The sequence below is a fragment of the Protopterus annectens genome, chromosome 6.part1 (genome assembly GCF_019279795.1).
Source record: "Protopterus annectens isolate FY-2018-M chromosome 6.part1, PAN1.0, whole genome shotgun sequence".
Taxonomy (NCBI): Eukaryota; Metazoa; Chordata; order Ceratodontiformes; family Protopteridae; genus Protopterus; species Protopterus annectens.
Genome location: NC_056738.1, coordinates 88,553,647 through 88,573,866, shown reverse-complemented (window position 1 = coordinate 88,573,866; position 20,220 = coordinate 88,553,647). Strand labels below are relative to the sequence as shown.

At 41.7% G+C, this 20,220-nt stretch overlaps 1 protein-coding gene across 4 annotated transcripts in view; it reads left to right on the top strand.

Annotated features, from left to right (window-relative positions):
- The window catches only part of METTL8 (methyltransferase 8, methylcytidine), a 1,591,180-nt gene that overhangs the window by 992,610 nt on the left and 578,350 nt on the right, over positions 1–20,220 (top strand). The window lies entirely within an intron of this gene.

Here is a 20,220-nt window from a genome sequence, read left to right as displayed (position 1 = left end):
GACCCATCTGTTTCGGACCTCATCTCCTCAGCGCCGAGGGCTACTACCTCTACGGTTAGTCGACCTTCAGAAAAAGGGGTGTCAGCCTTAGCAGTTATGAGGAGCGTGCTGGCCAGGTCGTCAGCTGCATCCTACAGAACTGACACACTGCCCCCTCCGGCACCAGTGTCAGTTTCAGATCACCCTCTATCCATGGACAGCGGAGATACCTCCATGAGTGGTCCCCAACTTTCTGATGGTCCCCCAGAGTTTTTGCCTAAGGAGCCCGCCAGAAAGAGATTGTGTAAGAGGAAGTACTTTGACTCCCCGGATGAGTCTCTCACGTCGGACACCGACCTTGAGGAGTCAGAGGGGTCCCCCAAGTCATCTTCTGAAGATATCTCTTTTTCAGATATCCTAGAGATATTGAAGCAGAGAGGCGGCTGGCCCTCCAAATCCCCTTCTGATGAGGAGTCTGTGTTCCTGAAGGCTTTCGGGTCTCAACCTTCCACTTCTTGGGTGTCTCCCCCTTTCGATGAGCTACTAGATCTCGTCTGTCAAAAGGTGTGGGAAACTCCTGACACTGTGGAACCTGTCCCTAGGAGACCCAATAAGTTTTTGTCCGCTCCCACAGACAAGGAATATCTGATGAAAGGCATTCCAGTAGATGTCATGGTGGTGGCAGCAGCCACCAAGAAGGAACTTGCTGAAACTTCGTCTACTGTCCATCCGCCTAACAAGTAGTCCCGGGCCATTGACAGGTATGGGAAGCATGTGTTTACCTCAGCGGCCTTTACTGTGTGGTCGCTGAACTACTTGATGGATTTTACAAGGCTCCAGAGAGATTTCCTAAAAGAGCTAGGAGGTTCCCTACAGGGTAACGTTTCTGATGCTGTGGTACAGAATGTCAGTGCACAGATGTCTACCCTAAATTCCCTTACCAACTCCTCCATGAGGCTGATCTCATACGCAGCTGACGGAGCGAGCAGGGAAGCAGGTTCCGGAGTCGCTCTTAGGAGACACTCCTGGATGCGGCTGTGTAACTACGTGGAGGCCTTCAAGTCTACGTTCACCAATGCCCAATTTGACGGTTCATCATTGTTCGGAACCAAGGTGAAGGACACTCTCACTACGTGCGAGCAGGAAGGAAAAACCCTGTCTGCCATGGGAGTCCGTTTTTCCATGCATTCTAAACCTTACCCCAAGAGCCAGAAGGGTGGGAAAATGTGGTTCAGGAAGTCGCAGAGTTTTTTTTCAGGATGCACAAAGTGATTCCCCCTCCAGAGGCAGGGGATGGGGTGGAGATTCAGGTAGACGTTGCCCTAGAGGCAGATGAGGCCCGCGTAACCAGGGGGACCATGATTCCTTTCACAGTTCTCCCTACCAGCGCTCCTGAAAGGAGGCCCAACTGTGCATCTCTGAAGCCGATCAGGGGTCACATTTCTGTATTCCCAGAAGCCTGGCAAAATGTCACCCAAGATGAGCGGGTTTTAAAGATAAATTCCAGAGGTTATCATATTCCCTTCTCTTCTCCTCCCCCGCCAACCAAGAGAATTCCTGACGTTCCACCCGGTCAAAGGGATTCTGCAACTTTAGAAATAAAAAATTTGCTTTCAGAGAGAGCCATCCATCCTGTCCCCGCAGACCAAGTAGGATTAGGGACTTACTCCAGATTCTTTTTGGTGCCGAAAAGAACAGGGGACATGAGACCCATCTTGGATCTCATCCGATTGAACCTACATGTACAAAAGTCCAAGTTCCGTATGGTCACCTTACAGTTAATACTCCCTCTGTTAGGGAAAGATTTGTGGATGTGCTCCATCGACCTCAAAGATACTTACTACCATATCAAGATGGACAGGGCATTGAGAAGTCATCTATGCTTCCGGCTGGGAGCCAGTCATTTTCAGTTTTGCGTCCTACCCTTTGGTCTCACCACAGTCCCCAGGGTGTTCACCAAATGCATAGCAGTGGTAACGGTGCACTTGAGATGTCAGGGATTCCAAGTGTTTCTTTACCTGGACGACTGGCTCCTTTCTGCCACCACCAGGCATCTACTGTTACAGACCAGGGATGCCACCATTACACTGTGCCAAAGGTTTGGAATTACTCTAAATTGGGAAAAATCTGCCCTCGCAGCGTGTCACTTTTACTGGCGCCGAACTAGATAAAGTGCTCATGAGGGCCTTCTTACCAGAAGAGAGAATTCAGGCTCTACAACAGCAGGTCTACGCCTTACTACCATTGAGGAAGGTCAAGGCAAAAGTGGTCCTCAAGTTATTAGGGACCATGGCTGCCACGATCATGCAAATTCCCCTTGCCAGACTACACATGAGGGTTCTACAGTGGCTGCTTTTCGCCCAATGGTCACTACAGTATCTTCCACTCTCCCATTTTATTCTGATTACGGACACGTGCAAGCAAGATCTACGTTGGTGGCTTCAAGCCAGCAATCTCAATGTGGGCAAGCCTTTTGTACAATCTTATCTAGTTGCCACAGTGAGCACAGATGCCTCCCAGATTGGGTGGGGGGGCATTATCTAGGCAGGACAGTCCAAGGCACGTGGCAGAATCACAAGACCCATTTGCATATCAATGTCTTGGAGATGAGAGCAGTGCTATTAGTGTTGCAAGCACTTCAGAGCTTTCTCCCTCTAGGGACAATTGCAATCCACTCGGACAACATGTCAGTGGTGTGGTATCTAAACAAGCAGGGAGGAACCAAGTCATACCCCCTTTCAAGAGAGGCACTTCGAGTTTGGCAGTGAGTGGTGTCTTCCCAACACTTTCTAGTTGCAACGCATATACCGGGGAAGTCCAGCGTGATTGCCGACAGGCAGAGCAGAGCTATCCTAATGCCTCACGAGTGGTCCCTGAACAAATATGTTGCGGAGAAGATATTCTGCAGATGGGGTCAGCCTTGCTGCAATCTATTTGCCAGCCCCCTCAATGCCAAATGCAGCAGCTACTTCACCTTTATCACCCCGGAGGGGGAGACACCCAGGGACGTTCTGGTTCATGATTGGCCCTCTGGTATTCTCTATGCCTTTCTACCGTTTTCTCTGATATCAAAGGTAAATCAGAAAGCACAGTCCTTGGGAAGCAAAATGATCCTGATTGCCTCACACTGGCCATGTCAGATTTGGTTTCACTTCCTTCAACCCTGTCTAATGGACAATCCCTGGATTCTGGACCCAGATCCAGATCTGCTGACTCATATGTCAGGACAGTTCCATCCCTCCATCCAGACCTTCAAGTTGACAGCTTGGCTGCTCCAGTTCTGTCCCTAGTCAGGCTTCATGATTTTTCTCCGGAAGTGGTCCACATTCTGTCTTCTTCCCACAAGCCTTCTACCAGGAAGATTTATTCCAGTAAGTGGAAGAGATTCTCCATTTGGACCCATGAAAGACATATTGATCCTTATACAGCACCTATTTCTGCAATATTAGAATTTCTTTCTCATTTGTTCAGTCAGGGATCAGCAGTAGCAACCATTAAAGTGCAGTTGGCAGCGATTTCTACCGTTCACGTTGCTAATGATCCCAACCTTATGGCTCATATAGGCTTTGTAGGGCCTTTCTCAAAGGGACAATGTTACTCCGACCTCCAGTCTTTGATCCAGTAATGCCATGGGACCTCAATTTTGTTTTACAGAAACTCACTTCTGCTCCCTTTGAGCCCGCAGCTGTGTGAGACCTAAAATTCTTGTCATGGAAGACAGTATTGTTGGAAGCCATAACTTCAGCTAGGATGGTCTCTGAGCTTCAAGCTTTATCGATTAAGTCACCTTATTTGGTGTTTCACAAGACAGGGTCTCCTTAAGAACCAGTCCTTCTTTTATTTCAAAGGTTGCTTCTGTTGTCATTATCAACCAGTCCATTGAGTTGCCTGTGTTTTTTCCTGAATTTTCTAACAAGGCAGAATTTAAGTTTCATCAGCTAGACGTTCATAGACAGTTGCGTTTCTATTTACATAGGACAAAAGATTTAAGGAAATCAGATCAACTGTTTGTCTCGTTTTCAGACATTAGACTTGGGGTTCCTGTCTCTAAAGTAACCTTGTCTCGCTAGATCTCCAATTGCATCTCATTTATTTATGGTTCCAGTGGCAAAGAATTACCCTTTAAAGTGAAGGCTCATTCTACACGATCTGTGGCTACCTCTACTACATTTCAGGCTAGGATGTCTATGGATGATATTTTGCTGCAGCAACATGGGCTTCGCCTCATACTTTTATTAGTCACTACAAATTAGATCTGGTCTCTAGAGGCAGATCTTCCTTTGGTTCCACAGTGCTCAAGAGTATTTTTCACTGAGCCACCCAAGGTCAAGGTGCTAGGGACGCTGTCCGAGGGGTAAGAATGAAGGCGAGATTGTTCTACATAACATCAAGAAGTTATGTACTCACCATAATGTTCGATGTATGTAGTCCATCTTGCCTTACATTCTTACTAATCCCCCCCTTGAGGACCTGGAGGTATAGTCTCTAGGTGTCAGTGGTCCTTTTGGTTGGGGTTGTTCTTCTTCTCAGTATGTGTGTGTGTGCACGCTTGCAGCAAACAGGATCTGGGGAATGGGCCTGTTGCATGATGGGATACCTCTTAGCCACGAGCCATTTGAAGGCTTTGAGCTAGAGTATAGCCGAGTCGGAGCCGAGGTTCGGCTCCAAACCCACAGGTAAGATGGACTACATACATCGAACGTTATGGTGAGTGCATAACTTCTTGTTTTGGAAATGTAATGAGTTAGTAGGATTTAAAAATTCCCTCCAGGCTACTCTGTTGGGAATACTGGGTGGGCAAATGAGTGTAACTAAGGAAATGATATTTTGAGCTGGGAATAAAGGGTCTGAAATGTCAACACATAGTAAAGCCTTGTCAAGTTTAATTCTAGTGGCTGCCAAAAAAAAATTACTAGAAAATGGAAATCAAAATTTAAACCAATTATACTTGAAGTAGTGGATATTGTAACAGAGATAAAAGAACAGGAGGTAGGATCTTTAGAAAAGGGTAGGGGTAAATTACATAGAAAAATGAAAATTGTGGGAGCAATACATGCAAAAAATGGTTTAGAGGAAGAATGAGGTTTAAGAGAAGGCAGGAATTGAATAATGTATGCAATGTAGTGTAGATTATAGGCTTTATATGTGAAATATATTGTTTGTAAATGTGAACTTGTTAATGTGGTTTGATTACTTTTATATAAATGTAAGTTTGCCTGCGTCACAAATGATAAAAAGTTCACTAACATTGGGCAGTCTAATTGTGACCATGGACTTTCTACTAAACCTGTTCCACTGCAATAGAATCACAGTGAACACTACCACGTTTCAGATAATATACACCCAGATACTTCCATTCATTGGCTGCATTCAATCTTTGCAGAGTATTCCAAGGTTCCCTTTTCAAAGATGCTTTTGAAAATCCACTCTTGGAATATGGTTACAGTTTAGTATTTAAAAACAAAGGGAGGAACTCAGTCGTACTCCCTTTACTGGGAAGCTTTGCAAGTATTGGAATGGGCTATGTTTATGGATTACTTTCTGGTTGCCAGTGACACCCCAGGAGATTCCAGTTCATAGGTTAAGTATTAAGCTAGCTGCTCTTGTGGGCTATTTTAAGCCTAGCCAATTTCCATTTTCTTTCAAAATGTGGGAATCAAACTGTGTACCTCATGTCTGTGAAATAAGCACCTTAACCATTATACCACCCCCCCAGTTCATTACTTATTTGGTTCAGTTCTTGTCTACTGATGGAGTATGAATGTGCTCTTAGCTAGTAGCCAGCCCAGTGGCACAGAGACAGGGTAGCCATCTGCACTGCAGTCAAAATGAGCTTAGCAATGCCTCAGGCTGGTGGTAGGGCCATCAGTGAGGGATAGGATGAAGCAGCTAATGGCCATCTATCTTATCATGGAGAGGATTTGGGGAAGCCTGATACCAGTCTGACCTGTGATAGAGACCAGAAGCCTTACAGGCCATTGCTTCAGATTGCATGTCACGGAGACAGCTACTTGACATTGCACTAGCCATACCCATAGTAAAGGATTCTTAATGTCCACTGCAAGAATGATGGCACCTGGTACATTTTCCTGCAGTGCCTTTTCAGATCCATTACTTCCTGGCACTACTGATGAGCCATTTCAGAGCTCAACTTCCCAAATGGTTGGGAGCCCTACCCAGCAAGTGGTTTTGTCTGGAAGTGTGCAGTGAGGAATAAATGAGGACCCAATGTTGTTGGAAGCCAGGGACAACATCCAGAAGGTATGTGGAGTTGAGGAAGAGGTGAATTGAAATGAATGGTGTCTCAGCTAATTTATAGATAAGAAACTTTTCTGATTTTGGAGGGAGACTTGCTGTGACCTATTCACATCCCTGACATTAAAACAAGTACAGAAACCTATTTTTGTTTTTATTTGTTCTTTGCAAGGGTGCCCTTGAGATACAGTTACACAGAAATGTACTGTGAGATGACTTTTTGCTGATCCCCATGTTTCTTCAGAAGGCCAGATTGAACAGAGCCAGGATGCTCCCATATTATAGCTGTTAAATGCAACCTCTCTTCATAAAGGCTACACTTGTAAATACTGTGTTTATGAGAATAACTGATTCACTGCCGTTGTTTTACTAGTCAGTCTGCATTTTTTTTCTTGGTTTACTTGCTAGGACTAGTCATTTACGCCGATTTATTCTATTTTTCTTGAAATTTATTCATTTGGGATGTGGTTATGTACTGCAGGATTGTCCCTAACCTTTGCAATATACCAAGGGCCTCACTTAAGTGCCTTTTTTCTACTTTTGTCCCCATTGTTTCTATACTAACACTTTTTGTTAACGATCTTTGCAAATATTTGTCTTGTGTTTTTCTTACTTCAGACATTTCTGTCAGTTCACCTTCATTTCCTGTGCTGACATCTTTTGGTGCATTGTTGGGATAGGTTATTGATAACACATATGATCCTTTTAACCATCAAACCATAGCATGATGTAGTCCCTTCTGTAGCCTCTATGCTAATTCCCTTCCCTTGTTTTAATTCTGAATCTCTGTAAGAGAATCCATTTATTCTCACATCTGTAAATATGTGTATTTGTTTGTTTTTTAGCATATTCCTGTATCTATAAATATATTTTGTTCATTTCTTTTGTGATCCTTTTCACCTGGGCTGTGCCTGCAAATGGTCCACTGAGATCACTACACTACCCTTGTAAACAAATTATATTATGGGCGGCGCAGTGGTGCAGCGGTTAACGTTGTTGCCTCACAGCAAGTGGTTCTCCGGTTCGATTCTCGGCTGCGGTGTCTTCTGTGTGGAGTTTGCATGTTCTCCCTGTGTTCGTGTGGGTTTCCTCCGGGTACTCCGGTTTCCTCCCACATTCCAAAGACATGCATCTGGAGCATTTCTCCCCGGGCCTCCACTGAAAACAGGCTCTGTGGAACCTAGTTGGACTTTCCCGGTCAACAAATGTTAAATACATAAGTAAATAAATAATATATATATATATATATATATATATATATATATATATATATATATATATAAAACCAAAAAAGAGTGCAACTATCCTTTTCCCACTTCCATTTTGTACTGGATGTGTACATAAAGCTTACCTGTTTATCTCATTCTTCTTAAGTATACTGGCCTGCCAGACCATGTGTGTAGATGATTTGTCTTCCCACATATTCCCTAATGCTTGAAACTGGGTTATGTGCCTTACAAAATTGTTTTGGGAATCTTAAAAACACACATCACAGTTCAGACACAACAACAACAGTTTTCACTCATTTAAAGACATAGCCTACATTTTATACAGAAAAGATTTAGCTCTATATGTAGTACATTTTATTGCGTCTTTGTAGCAGTTAACAAAATGTGGTCTTTTTCTCAGTGTAATAAGCAGTGTTTTTTTTTTATGGACACTGTTTGCCGTATTAAATAGACTTTTAGTGAAAGGCATTTAGTTGCCATTAAATAGGTAACTTGCCAAGTTTTCTTTTACATGAAAGACACAGTCTCCACTGTCCCTTGTAGGAAAGTGCACCCTACAAGATAATGCTCCTAACTTTGAGATTGTCAAAACCAGGACTAAAGTATAACCTAATCAAATTGCACACTTGGTTTAGAATTCACCAAAAAATGAGGGCATGAAACTGGTGAGTGTGCAGCGCTTTTCCTTAACTTTTTTTCCCAATAAACATCTTTATTAAATTATCACATATGACATAGGCAATCTTACATTTATATAAATGAAAAGCAAACAACATTGACACCACTTTAGTTGCAAACATTATACATCAGTTATAATCTAGCCAGTCATTGTCATTTAAACATTATTTGGCTCATTCAAATCCTGCCTCTTAAACCTCATTCCTTCTCTGCATATATTGTTCCCACAATTCCCATTTTTTCTATGTAGTTTGCTCTTTCCCTTTTCTAAAGATCCCAATTCCAGATGTTCGTGTTACACTGCTGCAGTCATTACACTTGGGTTATCCTGCCGTCAGGTGGTTCCCCAGTCGGCCTGAGTTCCAAAGTCTTGGTCTGGCATCGGTTGCTGTCGCTTCTTCCCTGACGTCAGTGCGACGGGGGTATATAAGATGCAGCTGACACCATTTTCTTCAGTCTTTCTTGCTGCGCGGTGCCCGAAGCAAAAGCAGTTTGCAAGTGCCGGTCGGCTGACTCCTGAGATTTTCATTCCGAATCCAGAACCGAAGTCTTCTACAAAGCTAAGCACCCCGTTGGGGAAACTTTTTCTTGCCTCAGACTGATGTCAGTAAAAGTTAATAACTGTATTTCTTGTGGGAAGCAAATACATCATAAGGATTTCCACTCCTATTGTATTCCATGCCTAGGCTCAGACCACAACGTCACTGGTTGTCGGTTTTGTGCTAGGTTTAACAAGCGCACTATTAAACGTCTGTTTGATTTTGCCCGACATTATTTTGGCAGAAAATTCAATTACACCATGCCGTCGGAACTTCCGACGACCGGAATACATAAAAAGTGCAAAGACAAGGACAGGCATCCGAGGCCCAAAACTGACGACGAGGCCTCTTCTAGGCCGGTCACCGGTTCTCCGGTTTTCAGCGAGGCGCCTATGCAGCCCCTGATGACCGCTTCCACAGAACCACAGACTGCCTCCGACTCCCACGCGGAGCTGGCTGGGCCTTCGGAAGCTCTAGGTTTTCAGCCCACCAAAACTAACCCTTCAGAGGGAACCGAAGTAGCTGAGCAATCCACAGCTTCAGAGGGTGTTTTCAGACGTACCCAGTTAACCATTAAACCCTCTGCTAAGTCTAAGGCCCCCTTAAAAACAAAGAAACAGATACAGCATTCCCCAGGACAGGCTTCCATGCCTAAGAAACAAATGCTCAAAATGGCCGAAGACCTAATCACCCTGATTAAGGGGTCCCATCCTCCTCCTGATAAAAGGCCCAGACAGGATGCAGACTATGAATCTCCCGACCAGGTGTCCATTTCTTCAGATTCATCATCAGACCTAAGATATTCTTTACCCCCTTATGAGGACTCTGATGCTGAGGAATCAATTCCATCAGCCTCTCTGCCCGAGGACTACTCCTTTGGGGAGATCTTACATACCATGAGGGAGCATTTCCATTGGGAAGGCCAGGATTACTCAGAATCCAAGAAAAGGCTCAGAGACTTCCTTTTACTGCATCAACACAGACCCCTTGCTATTATGCCAGTGTTAGATATTGTGGATGATGTGTACACTGAATCCAACTTAAACGCTGACTCCTTACCTCCAGCCCCAGTTAAACCTGATAGATATTACAGAGTCCCTGACTCTCACAAATTTCTGTATAAAAGCCCTGTTGCTGACCCTGAAACTATTTCTCAGGGACCCAAAGGGATTAAGGCCTCATCAGCAAAAAAAACAGTTCCCTCTGACAGAGATTCCAGAGCATTAGACAGATGGGGAAAGAAAGTATATACGTCTGCAACTTTAGCAATGAGAGCCTTAAATTGCCAGTTTCACATGCTAAAATATCAGCAATTTTTGATGTCTCAGTTGAAACAAAAGATGCTTCCAGATTCAGATCCTTCTAGTTTTAAAGAAATGCAGGATTTATTGCATGCAGCTGAACAAGTGGGAAAACATACGTTGCAATGTGGATTTGATTCCTTAGAGGCCTCCTGTAGAGCAGTAGTTTCAGGTTCTGTCATTAGAAGGCATGCTTGGTTAAAAGAATATACGTTACCAGATCATGTTAAGGCAAAATTATTGGATGCACCTTTGCAGCAGGATGTGCTGTTTGGAGTTAAGGCAGAGGAGGTATTAAAGAAGATGGAGGATAAGGCAGAATCTATGCAAACGGTGAAGGTTTTCTTACAGGTTCAGCCTCCTCATTTTAGCAGAACTTGGCCAACAAAGAATTGGTCCTTTCCAGTCACAGACCTCAAAGGGGCAGATAAAGACATCCAAGAGGTAGAGGTCAAGCACAAGGTCCTTACAGGCCTCGACAATGGGGTACACCAGGCCAGAAAGAAGGGGAAGACAGGCCACAACCTTATAAAAAACAGCCTCAATGACTTCCCACTACAGCTGCCAAACAGCTCTCTCTTGGCAGCCCCCTTAGGAGGAAAACTGGCACTTTTCTATCACAATTGGCATTGCATCACCAAAGACAAATGGGTTCTCAACATTGTATCTCAAGATTACAGGTTCCACTTTCACACTTTGCCAAGGTTAAAAGGAATGCCAAATCTGCCACCAAATCAATGGGCAGAGGCTCAAAAACAAATTACAGCACTCATGGACATGAGAGCTATTCAAAAGGTACCACCACAGGAGCAAGGACAAGGATTTTACTCAAGACTCTTTCTGGTACCCAGAAAGGACAAAGCCTGGAGGCCCATTCTGTATCTTTCTTCTCTAAACACTTACCTGGATGTTCTGAAATTCAAAATGTTGACACTACAGCAGCTTCTTCCCATGCTGGGCAAGAAAGCTTGGCTCATGACTTTGGACCTCAAGGAGGCATACCTGCATGTCCCTTTCAGACAGAACTGCAGAAGATACCTCAGATTTCTAGCTGGTTCAAAGCACTATCAGTTCTCTGCACTGCCCTTTGGCTTATCTACTGCACCCAGGGTCTTTACAAAGTGCCTGGCACCAGTAATTGCATTTTGCAGGCAAAACGGAATTCAAATGTATCCATACTTGGACGACTGCCTGATTCAAGCAGAGAGCAAGGACATTCTTATAAAGCATCTGGCATTCGTAAAAAAGTTATTAAGTTGCCTGGGGTACACAGTAAACGAAAAGAAATCAAAACTAGTGCCCTCACAACAGATAATATTCCTGGGTGCCAGCTTGAACACAACGGCCCAGATGGCTTATCGCATGCCAGACAAGCAAGGACAACTGACTCAATACTTTCAATTGATGGCAACAAAGACCCAACTCCCTGCAAGAAAAATTCTGCAGGCCTTGGGCTACATGGCATCTTGCATACTACTAATTCCATATGCCAGACTGCATATGAGGAAACTACAATGGTACCTAAAGAGTGTATGGTCTCAACACTGTCAAAGTTTGGAAACAGTTATACCACTAATTCCTTGCCTTCAACAGGAGTTTCAATGGTGGGCTCAAGCTTGTCACCTCAACAAGGGACGGCCTTTTACTCAACCCACAGCCAGGCAAACACTGACAACAGATGCATCGGATTACGCCTGGGGAGCACACATGGCAGGAAAATGTATTCAGGGCGAGTGGCCCACAGAGCAAAGGCATCTTCACATCAATCAAAAAGAGATGCTAGCTGTACAAAATGCACTTATAGCTTTCAAGGACCTGCTACATCCAGGACAAATACTACTAAAGACAGACAACACCACAGTTATGTGGTACATAAACAAGCAAGGGGACACACACTCCTACCCCCTCTGCAGACAAGCCATGACCTTGTGGAACACAGCTCTAGACTACCAAGTTCATCTACAAGCACAATTCCTGCCAGGAGAGAAAAACACACTGGCAGACGACCTAAGCAGAAACATCATGGATCCCCATGAATGGGAATTGAATCCACAAATATTCAGAATGATAACACAAAAATGATGGAGCCCGGACATAGATCTGTTTGCATCCCCAATGATCTGCCAGCTACAGAAATTCTGCACAAGGAGTTACCATCCACAAGTGTGGAAAGTGGATGCCCTCTCATTCAGCTGGAAAAACCTGCAAGTATACGCTTTTCCTCCTTTACCTCTCCTTCCAAAGGTACTCATAAAAGCCAGGCAAGAAGAGCCAAAGATGATCCTGTTTGCACCAGACTGGCCATGCCAGCACTGGTACCCAATCTTGAAGAACTTAGCACAAGAACCACCCTGGAGTTTGCCTCATATCCCACATTTGCTGACACAGCACAACAATCAGATACTTCACAGCCAGCTAAAGACCTTAAACCTAGCTGCATGGAAAATTCCTTAGTCAAGCAAGCAGTGCCTCTCTCCAAAGCTGTTATGGATGTCATTCTGGAGGCCAGAAGGCCTAGCACCAGGAAAGCCTACTCAGATAAATGGAAGAGATTCTGTGCCTGGAACTAGGCGCACAGCCTTGACCCTCTTGTCCCAAACATTCTTCAGATACTTATGCTGGACAAGGGCCTCTCCTTCTCATCCATCAAGATCCACGCCTCAGCCATTTCTGCTCATTACAACACGGATCCACCAATGTTTTCTAATCCTTTGCTCAAACGGTACCTCAGAGGGGCTAAAAACGTAAGACCGCCCCGTAGAGCACCTACCCCAACTTGGGACCTCAAATTTGTTTTGGAAAAATTAACTTTACCTCCCTTTGAGCCAGCTAACACAGCAGAATTAAAATACATCTCTTGGAAAACTGATCTGCTACTGGCAATAACATTAGCACAAAGAGTTTCAGAATTACAGGCACTAATGGCAGTGGAACCTTTCCTCATTTTCCACCAGGACTGGGTGTCTTTAAGAACTAACCCTACATTTTTGCCAAAGGTGGTATCAAGTGTGGCTCTAAACCAAACTATTCACTTGCCAACTTTTTATCCAAAACCACAGAACAAAGGGGAGAGACTACTACATTCTTTGGACATTCACAGGCAGTTACGCTTCTACTTGGACAAAACCAAAGCTTTCAGAAAAACTAAGCAATTATTGGTAGCATATGCTGCAGGAGCACAGGGAAAAGCCATTTCAAAACAGACTATCTCAAAATGGATAGGACATTGTATACATTTCTGCTATACTCACCATGGGAAACCTGTACCTAGCAGCATTAGATCTCATTCCACCAGGGCAACAGCCACTTCAACTGCCTACCTCAGAAGAGTACCTACCAAGGAGATTTTGGAAGCAGCAACATGGAGTTCTGTGCATACCTTCACCAAGCATTACCATTTGCCTTTATACTCCATATCCAGAGCTGGCTTCGCCACTGCTGTGCTGCAGGGCCTTATAGCCACCCCTAATGCCTTATAGAACCAGCCTCCCTACCTCAGCTTTGGGATTCCATCCAAGTGTAATGACTGCAGGAGTGTAACACGATGAACATAGTACAGTTTTGTACCTACCATAAATGTAGATGTTCCGAGTATAAACACTGCTGCAGTCCAGGTTACCCTCCTTCCTTCCCCTCTTACTTGCTGGTACGTACCTATGCCTTCTACCCTTTACTACCTATGGGGAGTATTTGCTGGTAACTGAAAGTTGTTGTTTGCTTTTATTATGTATGTTTTATTAGCAATTTGAATTGCCTACCTATTTGGGGGCACCTGACATCTGGGGCAAGAAAAACTGAAGAAAATGGCATCGGCTGCATCTTATATACCCCTGTCGCACTGACGTCAGGGAGGAGGCGATAGCAACTGACGCCGGACCAAGACTTTGGAACTCAGGCCGAGTGGGGAACTGCCTGACGGCAGGATAACCCACGTGTAATGACTGCAGCAGTGTTTACACTCGAACATCTACATTTATGGTAGGTTCAAAACTGTACTTTGTTTTATTTCTGTTACTATATTCGCTACTTCTAGTGAAGTTGGTCTAGGTTCATAGATTAGTACTAGGTTAACTGCCCTTGTGGGCCATTTTTAGCCTAGCCAATTATCCCATGTGAGAATCAAACCCTGCACCTTATGTTTGTAAGGTAAACACCTTAACCATTATGCCAACCTCCCACCCTAGACTTAAATTTCCATTCTCTAGTAATTGCTTTTTTGGCAGCCATCATAATTAGACTCAGCAAGGCTGTACTATATCTAGAGAATTCCAAATCTGTATCATAGCTAAAAAAAAAAAAAAAAATCATCTCCCTAGTCAATCCAATCCACACACCCAGCATCTCCGACTGAACAGTTCACAGGGAATCCCTAAAGTCTGCCAGCTCATTACACTCCCAAAAAATATGTTCCCAGCCACCTCTTTCTTGCCTGTCACACCTCTGATATTTGCTATCCACCTGAGTAAAAATTCTTTGAAGTCTACTTGGGGTATAAAAATACCTATGTAAGCACTTCCAGGCAAAGATCTTAAATCTTCTAGACTTTGTTGCATATTTGGGAAATTTACATATATCCCCCATTGTCTCTTTGTTAATTTCTTATCCAGTCTTTCTTTCCAATCCTTTCTAAGCTCCTCAGATTTATTTTTCTAATTATCATGCAGTATTTTATATGCTCTACTAATTATTCCTTGTTTAATGTCAGCTTATGTTCTAGAGTCTGTTAAAAACTCTACCAGTGCTGGTCTTTCATTTACAACCCTCCTCCCCATTTCTTTCTCTTTGCCTATACTCTGATATCAGTCCTTGATAGGGAAGGCAGTCTTTAACCTGCAGTCCAAATAAATTCTTGGCCTCTTCCCATTCTATCTTTCCCTTTCTAGTCATTTGTTCCCAATACCTTGGTTCCTTTGCCAGTTTTTCCAATAAATTCCAGTCCCCTCTTGCTTATTACCTGTATCCCTAACCACAGTCATCCCTATTGGCAGAATCTCTTTTCTCCATTCTCATATTAGTTTAGTTCTTATAATACTCCCTGCTATTTTATGAATATAATACTCTGTATGATTTTTGTTGTTCTCCTTAAGAGTCTGCATCCAAAGTCCCAATCTCTCCTTATTTCTTTAGAAAAACTTTCTCTGTAGTACTGCTAAAAGAGCTCTTTCACATGCCTACCTATTACCTAACCTTCTCTGTGGCTCTCAAATTTTCACCAATTTACAGACCTCACTCATCTCTAAACTGGAATCCACTTACAACAAGATAGCTAAATTTGCTTTTCTAATGAACTTCCATACTCGACTCATCACTGCATTGCAGTTAGAAAACTGAACTGGTTTGAATTCCCGCATTACCTCCTCCTCTCTCAGCTTCAAATAATTCATTCTGTTCTATATCAACCCTCTTTTTGCCCCAGTATTTCATCTATCGTATCTCTCTATACCCCTACTAGAACCCTTCATAGCACAGAACATATCCTAACTATTCTCAAACTTAAGTTGAACACAGGAAAAAAAAACTTTGTAGCTGTTACCCTGCTGAGAACTGGAATAAACTACCTCTTGACATTCAATACATTAGATCCAAATCCCAATTCAGAAAGTCAGTAAAACATCACTTAAAGGAAAATTATGTCTGTGCTGCCCCCCCCCCTCGACTGACGTAGCTCTCTAAGTATCCTACTCTCTTATTCTTATTTCTACTTCTGTGAAACCCTACCTTTCTCCTAATTCTCTTTATTGCAACAGTATCACTCATTCTTTCCTCCTCTCTGCTTCTTTTCTGTAATTTATACATTTTTTCTTACTTGATCATTTCTTCTACTATTCTCAGCCAATCTTATTTGCCCTGTTTTTTAGTTTTTCTAAAGCTAAAGGTCTATCTGTATTATTTGCTTGCTTCTCTCCACTGTATTTTCTTCATACTATAAATATGTATTCAAATTACCATGAATATTAATTTCTGTTGTTTATGTCTATGTACATTTTTGTATTACTATATGTCAAATGTTGAATGTTTTTCTGTGGAGCTTTTCTCCTCGGGTCTCCACTGAAAAAGGGCTTTGTCCCATTTGGACTAACCCAGTTAACAAATGTCAAATAAAATAAATAAAATGTCTTGAGCTTCCCCCTTGTCATCATCATCATTCCTTTGCACTTTGAATTATATTTTTCTGCTTCTATGTATAAGAACCTTAACTGTGTTGCTCTAAAATACCCACTCATATTGGGTGATTCTAGATCACCTTGTTCTATTGGAAGAGTCATCTTATCCCACGTGGCCTTTTATGTCTTCCCTTCCCAGATAAAATCCTTTACCTCTTTTTAATTGCTATCCACAGCTTCTTCTCTGGTTGATAAAAATATGCCTGACCTGTTTATAAGACTAAAGGGACCAAAAACATTTTAATTGCTCGTATGTTAATGTCCATATCCATATAACAAAGCTTCCGGTTTCTCAGTTTTTGTATTATCTTCTAAGTCTCTTCCAACATATCCTTGGCTGCCCCAACAGAGTCATTTGTAATATATTGTCCTAAATACTTCATTTTATCGTGTCCCCATAAATATGGATATTGTTGGACCAATTCGTATGTGGGTAGATAATTTGCCGCTATTGCCTTTGTTTTAACTTCATTAATTTTGTATTCCAAGAATATTTTAAACTGTCTTAAAATGTTCTACAACACTGTAATGTCCCTCTCTGGTTTTGTCATGTATAAAATAATATCATCTGCAAATAGAGCCAGCTTTTCCTGAATTTCTGAGTCCCTTATTTTCTTTGCCATTGGTTCTAAATATAATGCAGATAGCAAAATGGAAAGCAGACAACCCTGCCTGGTTCCTGTACTCAAGCAGAAGTTATCAGAGAGGACCCCAACCACTTAAATTTTTGCTTCCAGTTCCTCATATATACTCCTAATCAACCTTATAATTGTATCAGGGAAAGCAAATGCTTCCATTGCCCTCATCATTGGAGTCCCAGTCTACTCTGTCAGATGCTTTCTCTACATCAAGACCCACCAATAACAGTGGTCTTTTCTTACATTCTGCTTGTCCCTGCATCATCGTTGTTCTGTTAATATTGTCAAATGTATGCCTCCCCTCCACAAAACCACACTGATCCATATCTATCAATATTGGTATTACTATTGCCATTATTTTAGCCATTATAGACAAAAACACTTTATAATCATGGTTGAGTATTGAAATGGGGCTGTATGAACCTGGCTCCGATGGATCTTTAGCCTATTTAGGTATTACCATTACCACCGCCTTCTTTCCAGGATGCTGGTACTTCTCCCTCTCATAAAATACTGTTAAACAAAACCTTCCAGTGCTTTACCAGTTTCCCCCCCTCCCATTCCTTAAATTCCTCTCGTTTCAGCCAGTGTCTCATTTTTATTTCATTACCTTGCATTTTTATTTTATGTATTATTGGCGTATGATTTGAAATAGTTATTGAGTGCATTTCAAGACCTTCAGTTAAATGCGCATGTTCCTGTGAAATATAAATTCTCTCTAGCCCATCCTGGGTTTTGTATTTTGGGGAATAATAAGTAAACTCACTCTGAACTCTTAGTACTTAATTCACATCCTCCATGCCAAACATTTTCATAAAATTCTTCAAAGATTTACCTTCCATTGTTATATTTTCCCTTCTAGGCCCCCCAGACGCATCTTCACTGTTGAAAACCAAACCCCAGTCTCCACCTATAAGTAATATTCCTTGCTGAAAGCTGATTATTTATTCTAGAATTTTCTTCAGCTCCATTGTAGCAGTTTTAGGTGGAATGTAAATGCATACCAGTGTAATCTTCCTCCCCTGTCAGTAGCCCCTTAGTACTGTATATCTTCCATTATTATCTTTTTTCCCTTTTCTATCACTAGTGGAGCTCCTGTTGAAGTTAATATAAATACTCCTCTTTTCCTTTGCCCCAGATATTCCGCTGAATAATGATCCTGAAAACCTTTCTTTATCAAATTCACATGTTCAGTTCTTTCCAGTTGTGTCAACTGTAGCATACATATTTGCACTCTACATTTTTTAATATACTTCACTATTCCTTCTTTTTTATATTTGTCTGTAAGACAATTCACAATGAAAGGCATTGCAGAAAGCATAATTTTCTTATACAGTTATTACCATCTTTTATGTATAACTGCTTTTGTGCTAAATGTCTAGTTCTTATATTACATGCATATACTGTTCAGCAGGATGGTCTTTTATACAGTTGTTTCTTGTCATATCCATTTGAGCGTATGCCACATCTTACATAACTTTTTTTTGAAAGCCTTCAGACAGAACAAACAACCCCCAATCCCCCAAAAAACTATTAACTTAATAATAACAACACAAAACTATGTACATCTTCAAATATTGAAGTGTTTGCTTACTAAAAAGAACAAAACGTTTAAGTTGATAGCCATACAGAGTGGCTAGAGTTAACCAAAAATAAAGGTTAGTCATGCTAAGGTGCATGGCACAGCCTGTGCTATTAATAAGTGCTATTTGGTTTTGTCTATCTTTATAGCTCTCCCAGCTAAGAAAACAGTTAGATGCTTTCAGTAAACTTTCTCTAAACCATTTCTCTTTATCTAATTGTATTCTAGTGACATGCAAACCAGGCACACAACTGCTAAGGGTACCTTGTTTACCAGAAAAAAAAAGCCTTATATTATTCAGTGTTCTTTTTGTTTACATGTTTATTATAATAAATTTGTTACTGGATCTTAACTCAGTCGTTTCCCTTTGGGAAAACACACTGATTTTTCTTTTGTCATACTCTCTTAACCAGACCTTTCCTCTCTTCCCCCCTTTTATACATTGCAGTGCCTACATTTCTTAAAACTGAACAAAGAAAAAGAAAGAAGAAGGGAGAAAAGAAGAAAAAGCACATGTTTATATCAAGTATCCCCATTGCATTAAAAAAATGAGAACACTTTACTTCAAGTCTGATTGTTTTTGTCTTTTCTTTAAAGCCCTCCCAGCTGGGAAAACCACTGATTACTTTCAGAGAACATTTTGTCCTAGCCAGTTTCTCTTTTTTTTCTTTTCCCTCAGCCAATCTTCTTCCACCAGACTGCTTCCAGTTTCTCTTTATCAGATTGTTTCCATGAAGACATGAGAATCAGACAGCCAGTTTCTCTTTATCAGATTGTTTCCATGGAAACATGAAGACCAGCTGCAGAATTACTTCTAAGTATAGATGCATTTGCTAGAAAAAAGCCTGATAATATTCAATATATTTTTTCATTTCTTTGCGCTGTCTTAAAACTAATCAGTCCAAGGTCCATAATACAGTCATTTCCCCATGCAAGAATGAAAAAAGCACATTCATTTAACCGTGTCATGTCTTTTTAACTGGACTTTTTTTTTTTACATTGCATTGTCTATATTTCTCAAAATTGTACAAGAAGAAAGAGAGAAGAGAGGGAAAAAGAAAAAACAGCAGCACCTGTTTACAGTCCCCATTACACTTAAAATAGCATGCAAAGAAAATCATACACCACAAATACAGTACTATTAAGAAAAGAAAATGTTTTCTTTACGTACAGTTAGCTTTCTCCCCACTCTTTCCCTCCCCAAAGCATTTTTCCAAACATTAATGACAAGAAGTAGGGCATATACTTTGAGTCCCTCACAAATCCAAGCAATTTTTGAAAAAGTCCAATATTTCCAGATTTTCTTGTTCTGTCATATTTCACAAATATAATTTATTGCATTGTAATCCCACATTGATTTACTTGTTTTATTACTGTTCTTCTCTATCACCCAAATCCTGTCTCTGCCTCATTTCTAACATACTCTTGAGTCTTCTAGTCAACTCTCGTGCTCCATTCCTTCTCTTCAACATTTTCTGTTTAAATACTAGAAAAGGTTTCACAGGTACAGTAGTTTCTCTGTGGTCTTTCTTACCAGAAAAACAATAAGATAAATCTTCTTCTGTTTCACAGCTCACGTTTTGTTGGACAAACTTCTGTATTTCCTCCTTAGTGTGCACTTCATCAAAAAATAATTTTGCCTCTCCAAGGAAGAATACTTTAAAGACAGCTAGATACAGCAGTTTGAATCTCACACCCGCATCTCGACATTCCCTGAATAGTGGAATACATTTACTCCTCTTCTGCCTGGTGTGCAATGTGTAATCATTCTCTGTAAACACTCTGCTGTCTCCCACTTTTAGTATTTTGTCCTTCTGCCTCAGTTTTGTCAGAATCAACTCCTTCTGCGGGTAGG